Source organism: Schistocerca serialis, chromosome 7 (genome assembly GCF_023864345.2).
Source record: "Schistocerca serialis cubense isolate TAMUIC-IGC-003099 chromosome 7, iqSchSeri2.2, whole genome shotgun sequence".
Classification (NCBI taxonomy): Eukaryota; Metazoa; Arthropoda; class Insecta; order Orthoptera; family Acrididae; genus Schistocerca; species Schistocerca serialis.
The window spans coordinates 549,805,746-549,814,477 of record NC_064644.1 but is presented as its reverse complement, the minus strand read 5'-3'; the positions used below and the strand labels follow the sequence as shown (position 1 = coordinate 549,814,477).

The 8,732-nt window shown below is 45.1% G+C and overlaps 1 protein-coding gene across 1 annotated transcript in view; it reads left to right on the top strand.

The window, feature by feature from the left end:
- The first annotated feature begins 322 nt into the window (after positions 1-322).
- LOC126412162 (guanine nucleotide exchange factor for Rab-3A-like) overlaps positions 323-8,732 on the top strand; it is a 247,794-nt gene continuing 239,384 nt past the window's right edge. The window contains exon 1 of the mRNA XM_050081628.1: positions 323-371. The gene's annotated coding sequence lies outside the window, so the exon portion shown is untranslated. The remainder of the gene's footprint in view (positions 372-8,732) is intronic.

The window sequence follows — 8,732 nt, the reverse complement described above, 5'->3', positions numbered from 1 at the left end:
CTGCCCACATCGTATGGTGGATCGCGGAGCATGGATGTAGGTGTAAATAAAAGCTTCCATTGTCCGTTTCTAGAACTCACATGACTAGCATACGACGTAGTATTACAGAGATCACGCCAGCAGATCTCCATCCAGAATTTTTTGATAATGCTCATCGTGTGACGAATTCTGTCTCATATGACTGAGCAGTTAGTGCTTGCAACAGACTGTAGAGTGTCTTTGTCTATGGTAGCATTAATAGTTTCGCTGTAGATACATGATGAGTACATTTCTTCTCTTAACATAAATCGTAACGAATCTTCTTTCTGTCTGTTTCAGAACCCAACCCGGATACACATCTGTGACGGGCAGAGATTACAGCCAGAAGTAGTTAGTATGTTCGCCTGCTCCTTACCTTTAGAAAGCAGTATCTGTCTCATGTGGCAACGTAGTTTCCCCGCTTCGCTGTTGAATAGTTGACTCGTGGCGTTCTTGCCGCGTCAGATTTGTATTCAGTTTCGAGCTTTCGTCGTCGCCTTCTTCTAGAGATTTCAGTGCGTCCTTAGATACTTCATTTAGTTGACCAGATTCTGCCATGGAGACATCACGAAGTCAGGTAACTTGGCTCTGACTTTGAAATCATGAATACGCCTAGTTAATCCCTCTATTTTTTCGGTAACACAGTAATGATTCTCAGTCAAGTTGTTAATCCTTTCCGATACGACCCCAGACTGTTCTGAAAAATTACTAACAGTTCCATGAAAGGCAAAGTCATCGACCGTCTAACGAAACCAATATCGCTATTAATGTCCCTTCAGTCAAATGTGTGGTTCAGATGTGTGTGAAATCTTATGGAACTTAACTGCTAAGGTCATCAGTCCCTAAGCTTACACACTACGTAACCTAAATTATCCTAAGGACAAACACACACACCTATGCCCGAGGGAGGACTCGAACCTCCGCCGGGACCAGCCGCACAGTCCATGACTGCAGCGCCTCAGACCGCTCGGCTAATCCCGCGCGGCTCCTTCAGTCATAGACATTGACATAATCTGTCATAGCATATGGAAATTGCCTGGCTTCGCCGCGCCTCCGTGACTTAATTTGGCCAACTAAATAAAGTGCCTAATGGCCCACTGAAATCTACTGGCAGTAGCGTTGGCAGTGGTCGTCAGAAGCTTGAGACGGAATACAATTCTGACGCGACAAGAACGCCGTGACTTATTTATTGAAGTATCTGTATCAGTAAACCATTATTAAACTCTTAAGAGGCGTGTCAGTTATCTGGCACGAGTCCCAAAAAGCATATACGTGTACGAGATTGTTACAAGTGATTGAAGCGTTTTCAGTAATGCTCCGGAGGTGAGCTCCGTGAAGTAATTTTGCGCAACTTTACAGTTTTGCAAGGAAACTCGTGAAGTTTCAACAAGACTACTTACATCTACATCTACATCTATACTCCGCGAGCCACCTTACGGTGTGTGGCGGAGGGTACTTATTGTACCACTATCTGATCCCCCCTTCCCTGTTCCATTCACGAATTGTGCGTGGAAAGAACGACTGCTTGTAAGTCTCCGTATTTGCTCTAATTTCTCGGATCTTTTCGTTGTGATCATTACGCGAGATATATGTGGGCGGTAGTAATATGTTGCCCATCTCTTCCCGGAATGTGCTCTCTCGTAATTTCGATAATAAACCTCTCCGTATTGCGTAACGCCTTTCTTGAAGTGTCCGCCACTGGAGCTTGTTCAGCATCTCCGTAACGCTCTCGCGCTGACTAAATGTCCCCATGACGAATCGCGCTGCTTTTCGCTGGATCATGTCTATCTCTTCTATTAATCCAACCTGGTAAGGGTCCCATACTGATGAGCAATACTCAAGAATCGGACGAACAAGCGTTTTGTAAGCTACTTCTTTCGTCGATGAGTCACATTTTCTTAGAATTCTTCCTATGAATCTCAACCTGGCGCCTGCTTTTCCCACTATTTGTTTTATGTGATCATTCCACTTCAGATCGCTGCGGATAGTAACTCCTAAGTATTTTACGGTCGTTACCGCTTCCAATGATTTACCACCTATGGCATAATCGTACTGGAATGGATTTCTGTCCCTATGTATGCGCATTATATTACATTTATCTACGTTTAGGGAAAGCTGCCAGCTGTCGCACCAAGCATTAATCCTCTGCAGGTCCTCCTGGAGTACGTACGAGTCTTCTGATGTTGCTACTTTCTTGTAGACAACCGTGTCATCTGCAAATAGCCTCACGGAGCTACCGATGTTGTCAACTAAGTCGTTTATGTATATTGTAAACAATAAAGGTCCTATCACGCTTCCCTGCGGTACTCCCGAAATTACCTTTACATCTGCAGATTTTGAACCGTTAAGAATGACATGTTGTGTTCTTTCTTCTAGGAAATCCTGAATCCAATCACAAACCTGGTCCGATATTCCGTAAGCTCGTATTTTTTTTCACTAAACGTAAGTGCGGAACCGTATCAAATGCCTTCCTGAAGTCCAGGAATACGGCATCAATCTGCTCGCCAGTGTCTACGGCACTGTGAATTTCTTGGGCAAATAGGGCGAGCTGAGTTTCACATGATCTCTGTTTGCGGAATCCATGTTGGTTATGATGAAGGAGATTTGTATTATCTAAGAACGTCATAATACGAGAACACAAAACATGTTCCATTATTCTACAACAGATTGACGTAAGCGAAATAGGCCTATAATTATTCGCATCTGATTTATGACCCTTCTTGAAAATGGGAACGACCTGCGCTTTCTTCCAGTCGCTAGGTACTTTACGTTCTTCCAGCGATCTACGATAAATTGCTGATAGAAAGGGGGCAAGTTCTTTAGCATAATCACTGTAGAATCTTAAGGGTATCTCGTCTGGCCCGGATGCTTTTCCGCTACTAAGTGATAGCAGTTGTTTTTCAATTCCGATATCGTTTATTTCAATATTTTCCATTTTGGCGTCCGTGCGACGGCTGAAGTCAGGGACCGTGTTACGATTTTCCGCAGTGAAACAGTTTCGGAACACTGAATTCAGTATTTCTGCCTTTCTTCGGTCGTCCTCTGTTTCGGTGCCATCGTGGTCAACGAGTGACTGAATAGGGGATTTAAATCCGCTTACCGATTTTACATATGACCAAAACTTTTTAGGGTTCTTGTTTAGATTGTTTGCCAATGTTTTATGTTCGAATTCGTTGAATGCTTCTCTCATTGCTCTCTTAAAGTGTTCCCACTTCGCGATTCCGCAGGTTATCAAGTTCATCCCACATCGATAATTATGACAGGTTCACATCAATCTAATAAAAGGTATTCTTGATGAAAGTTCGTTGTTAGTTAGTTAGCAAGATAGTTAGTTCCATGTTCCATAGATGATGTGCACGATAAATCATAATGATGTGGAACGAGCCATTTACATTCACGTCACAAATTAATTTGTAAATATGGCTACATGGTGAACATGTAAAATGCTTTTTTATGTGTTAGTAATTCCTACCCAGCATGTTTTGCATATTACAATCATAGAAATTATTCCTAGGAATAGAAGCAGCTGTCAAGTAGGAACTTTGTCAGGGTGTTTTCATATTTTACTTTGCTGTCTGTCAGACATTTTATGTCACTGGGAAAGTGAACAAACATTTAGGTTGCAGCACTGTGCATCCGTTTTTGTGCTAACTCAAGTCGTTTATCTGTAGTAGTGAATGTAATGTTTTTCTTCTTGTATTGTAATTATATACACTCATGCTCATAAATTAAGGATAATTGCAGAATGTGGTGTCACACAACGTGGAACTACACGAAACTGGAGCTAATAGCATAGGCACATAGGAAACACACACGACACTGATCTGTAAGTCCACGGTATTGGTGATAAGTTTAGAAAACCGTCCCGAAACACACGTGCTACAAAACGCCACTGTTTCTTGCGTATGTACCCCGACATCAATATGGGGTATGATCACCATACACACGTACACAGGCCGCACAATGGGTTGGCATACTCTGGATCAGGTGGTCGAGCAGCTGCTGGGGTACAGCGTCCCATTCTTGCACCAGTGCCTGTCGGATCTCCTGAAGTGTCGTAGGGTTTGGAAGACGTGCAGCGATACGTCGACCGAGAGCATCCCAGACGTGCTCGATGGAGCTTAAGTCTGGAGAACAGGCAGGCCACTCCATTCGCCTGATACTTTCTGTTTCAAGGTACTCCTCCACGATGGCAGCTCTGTGGGGCCGTGCGTTATCATCGATGAAGAGGAAGGTGGGACCCACTGCACCCCTGAAAAGGCGGAAATACTGGTACAGAATGACGTCCCGATACACCTGACCTGTTACAGATCCTCTGTCAAAGACATGCAGGGGTGTACGTGTACCAGTTATTATCTCTCCCCACACCATCAAACCACGACCTCCATACAGGTCCCTTTCAAGAACATTAAGGGGTTGGTATCTGGTTCCTGGTTCACGCCAGATGAAAACCTGGCGAGAATCATTGTTCAGACTATACCTGGACTCGTTCGTGAACATAACCTGGGACCACTGTTCCAATGAGCATGTACTGTGTTCTTGACACCAGGCTTTACGGGCTCTCCTGCGCTTAGGGCTCAGTGGAATGCACTGTACAGGTCTCCGGGCGAATAAACCATGTCTGTTCAGTCGTCTGTGGACTGTATGTCTGAAGACAATTGTTCCACTGGCTGCGGTGAGGTCCCGAGCAAGGTTACCTGCAGTACTCTGTGGCCGTCTGCGGGCACTGATGGTGAGATATCGATCTTCTTGTGGTGTTGTACACTGTGGACGTCCCATGCTGTAGCGCCTGGACACGTTTCCTGTCTGCTGGAATCGTTGCCATAATCTTGGGATCACACTTTGTGGCACAGGGAGGGCCCATGTTACGACCCGCTGTGTTTGACCAGCCTCCAGTCACCCTAGTATGCTACCCCTCAATACGTCATCAGTATGTGTTCTTTGAGCCATTTTCAACACACAGTAACCATTAGCACCTCTGAAAACGTCTGCACACTTACTCGCTTACCGTATTCTGACATTCACCAACAAACCTCTGCGTATGTGGACTGCTGCCAGCGCCACCGTGCGACGACCACAGGTCAAATGCACCGCGTGGTTATACCCCGAGGTGATTTAAACCCGTAAACCATCCACCAGGGCGTTGTTTCACCATGTATCAGCGTTATCCTTAATTTATGAGCGTGAGTGTACATTATTGTTCCTTATGAACTGCAGTGATTCTTTACAACAAATTTCATGAGGGTATAAATACACTGTGAAACAGTAGTCAAAATCCCCAATTCGTTAGGCAGATGTCTGCAAGACCATCGTGGGTGAGAACCGTATATTATTCTTACAGCACGTTTTTGAGCAATGGAGACTTTCTTTCTGAAAGATGAGTTACTCCAGAACATTATTTTATATAACATTACCGAATGAAAATATGCAACTATGTCAGCTTACTTACTTCTCTCTCCCCAATATTTGCAGTGATTCTAAGTGCAAATGTGGCTGAAGTAAGTTGTTTCAGGAGTTCCAGAACGTACTTTTTCCATATTAAATTCTCATCTGTATTGACAACAAAAATTTTTGAAGCTTACAGCATAGTTATTATGTCCTTACCATGTATTAAACTTATCATCGGTGTAGTATCTGTAGACGTGCGTAACCGAATACGCTGTGTCTTTTAAAAATTGATGTTGAGACCATTCATAGAAAACTAGTCAATGGTACTTTAAAGAACATTGCTTACCATTTCTTCTGTTGCCGTATATATGCTTTGATTGATTAAAATACTAGTGTCTTCCGCAAAAAGAACTAAATCTGCTTGTTGTACGTTAGACTGAGGACCGTTTACATGTATGAGGAACAATGGCGGGCCAAAGGTTGAGCCTTGGGGAATTCCATATGCTATTTCTCGCAGGTTAGAAGTAAGTACTGAATCTTTCCCATAACCACCGTGTACGAGGAGACAGCAGATTCTGATGATGGTGCCAATCACGGCTAAGTCCCACAGCACCGTGTTTGAAATTTCATGAATAGTTCTGATAACAGATGAAATCCACACGTTCTGTCTACAGCTGCAGCGTGTACCACGACCAGATAAAACTGTTCTCTAGCGCCCTGTTCTAAATGACAAATCCGTCCTGCCGGGAGCTTGTCTTGCGACACAGGGAACATTAGTTTTCAGTAAGTCACGAACGTACTCCACCATAATGCGGAGATATTACCTGCCACTAAGCTATTCACAAAGGAAGAGGAATGCTGCTTCCACATTGAAGAATTTTGCCACGAGAACCGCCGCCCGCCACGTGCTGTAGCATTCGTGTTGAAAATTCGACGCGACTGCCTTTGTCCTCGTGTGTCGCAGACCGTGGCGAGTGCAGTCGGTAGGGTTTATGCCGCAGTCGTTGTCTTACAAAGAGTGCTTGTGAAACGTTATCACACTGCTGGGCACAAAGCATTTACAGCAGCTGACGGGCGTTTATTGATGAATCTTCTCGCATACGATGAAACACCATCTCCCCACACACTACTATAGTCATCCGCTGAGGCAACAGAGCGTTACATCATAGGCGACATGGCCTTTCTACGCAGTAGCTAGCTCCACCTTCTTCACTGGCGTCTGCCGTAGTCAGTCGCGATGACTGGATAACAAACGACACTGTGAGGGGTCCAGCCTGCGGTCTGTCAACGTACAGAGTCACGTTTGCTGCCGAAGCGGTGACCTAGTGGCAGGCGCTCGCGCCTAAACATCGACGCTCTGTGGCGTCATTGCATGACCGTTCCAGAACGGGGGCTCCAGTGCTCGATTTGTGGCTCAAGATACCCTCTACAACTCCTCAAAATTTGTCGCATCATTTCCCTGTACAACCTGATCAACTGATATCACAGCCGATATAACACATTACTGGCCATTAAAATTGCCACACCAAGAAGAAATGCAGATGATAAACGGGTATTCATTGGACAAATATATTATACTGCAACTGACATGTGATTACATTTTCACGCAATTTGGGTGCATAGATCCTGAGAACTCAGTACGCAGAACAACCACCTCTGGCCGTAATAACGGCCTTGATACGCCTGGGCATTGAGTCAAACAAAGATTGGATGGCGCGTTCATCAAGAGTAGTGACTGGCGTATTGTGACGAGCCAGTTGCTCGGCCATCATTGACCAGACGTTTTCAATTGGTGAGAGTTCTGGAGAATGTGCTGGCCAGGGCAGCAGTCGAATATTTTCTGTATCCAGCAAGGCCCGTACAGGACCTGCATCATCCGGTCGTGCATTATCCTGCTGAAATGTAGCGTTTCGCAGGGATCGAATGAAGGGTAGAGCCACGAGTCGTAACACATCTGAAATGTAACATCCACTGTTCTAAGTGCCGTCCATGCGAACAAGAGGTGACCGAGACGTGTAACCAATGGCACCCCATACCACCACGCCGGCTGATAAGCCAGTATGGGGATGACGAATACACGATTTCACTGTGCGTTCACCGCGATGTCGCCAAACGCGGATGCGACCATCATGATGCTGTAAACAGAACCTGGATTCATCCGAAAAAATGACGTTTTGCCATTCGTGCACCCATGTTCGTCGTTGAGTACACCATAGCAGGCGCACCTCTCTGTGATGCAGCGTCAAGGGTAACCGCAGCCATGGTCTCCGAGCTGATAGTCCATGCTGCTGCAAACGTCGTCGATCTGTTCGTGCAGATGGTTGTTGTCTTGCAAACGTTCCCATGTGTTGACTCAGGGATCGAGACGTAGCTGCACGATCCGTTACAGCCATGCGGATAAGATGCCTGTCATCTCGACTGCTAGTGATACGAGGCCGTTGGGATCCAGCAGGGCGTTCCGTATTACCCTCCTGAACCCATCGATTCCATATTCTGCTAACAGTAATTGGATCTCGACCAATACGAGCAGCAATGTCGCGGTATGATAAACCGCAATAGCTACAGGATACAATCCAACCATTATCAAAGTCGGAAACGTGATGTTACGCATTTCTCCTCCTTACACGAGGGATCACAACAACGTTTCACCAGGTAACGCCAGTCAAGTGCTGTTTGTGTATGGGAAATCGGTTGGAAACTTCCCTCATGTCAGCAGGTTGTAGGTGTCGCCAGCGGCGCCAACCTTGTGCGAATGCTCTGAAAAGCTAATCATTTGCATATGACAGCATCTTCTTCCTGTCGGTTAAATTTCGCGTCTGTAGCACGTCATCTTCGTGGTGTAACAATTTTAATGGCCAGTGGTGTATAATGTGCCAGTTTCGTAAAGTGTGTCATCGCATTGTTCAGAGATCTTATGAAGCAAGGCTAAACATCAGTTATATCTGGTTTTGCACTAAGAACTCTGTGTACGAATTGTAGGCAACTCATCCTTACCCAAACGGGAATGTGGATGAATTTTACGACTGACCTTTCTGATGGGGTTTCCAAAGAAAACGGTCGGACAGCGTGGCAGTACGCAGCGTGCGTGGTTTGCTGGGCACATCGCTATTGGCGACCATTAACACAAATTAGTGATAGAGAAACCAGCAGCACAACGCAGAGATTAACTCTGAAAGCAATCAGTTAAGAGACTTCTAAGTGCGAACAGATAATTATTTCACGTTTTATCTTGACAAGTTAGCAAGATAAGTTGGAGAAAGAAAACGGCAGTTAGTCTACATGTAGTCGCATATCTGATGACATATGGAACCAGCATGAACCATGAA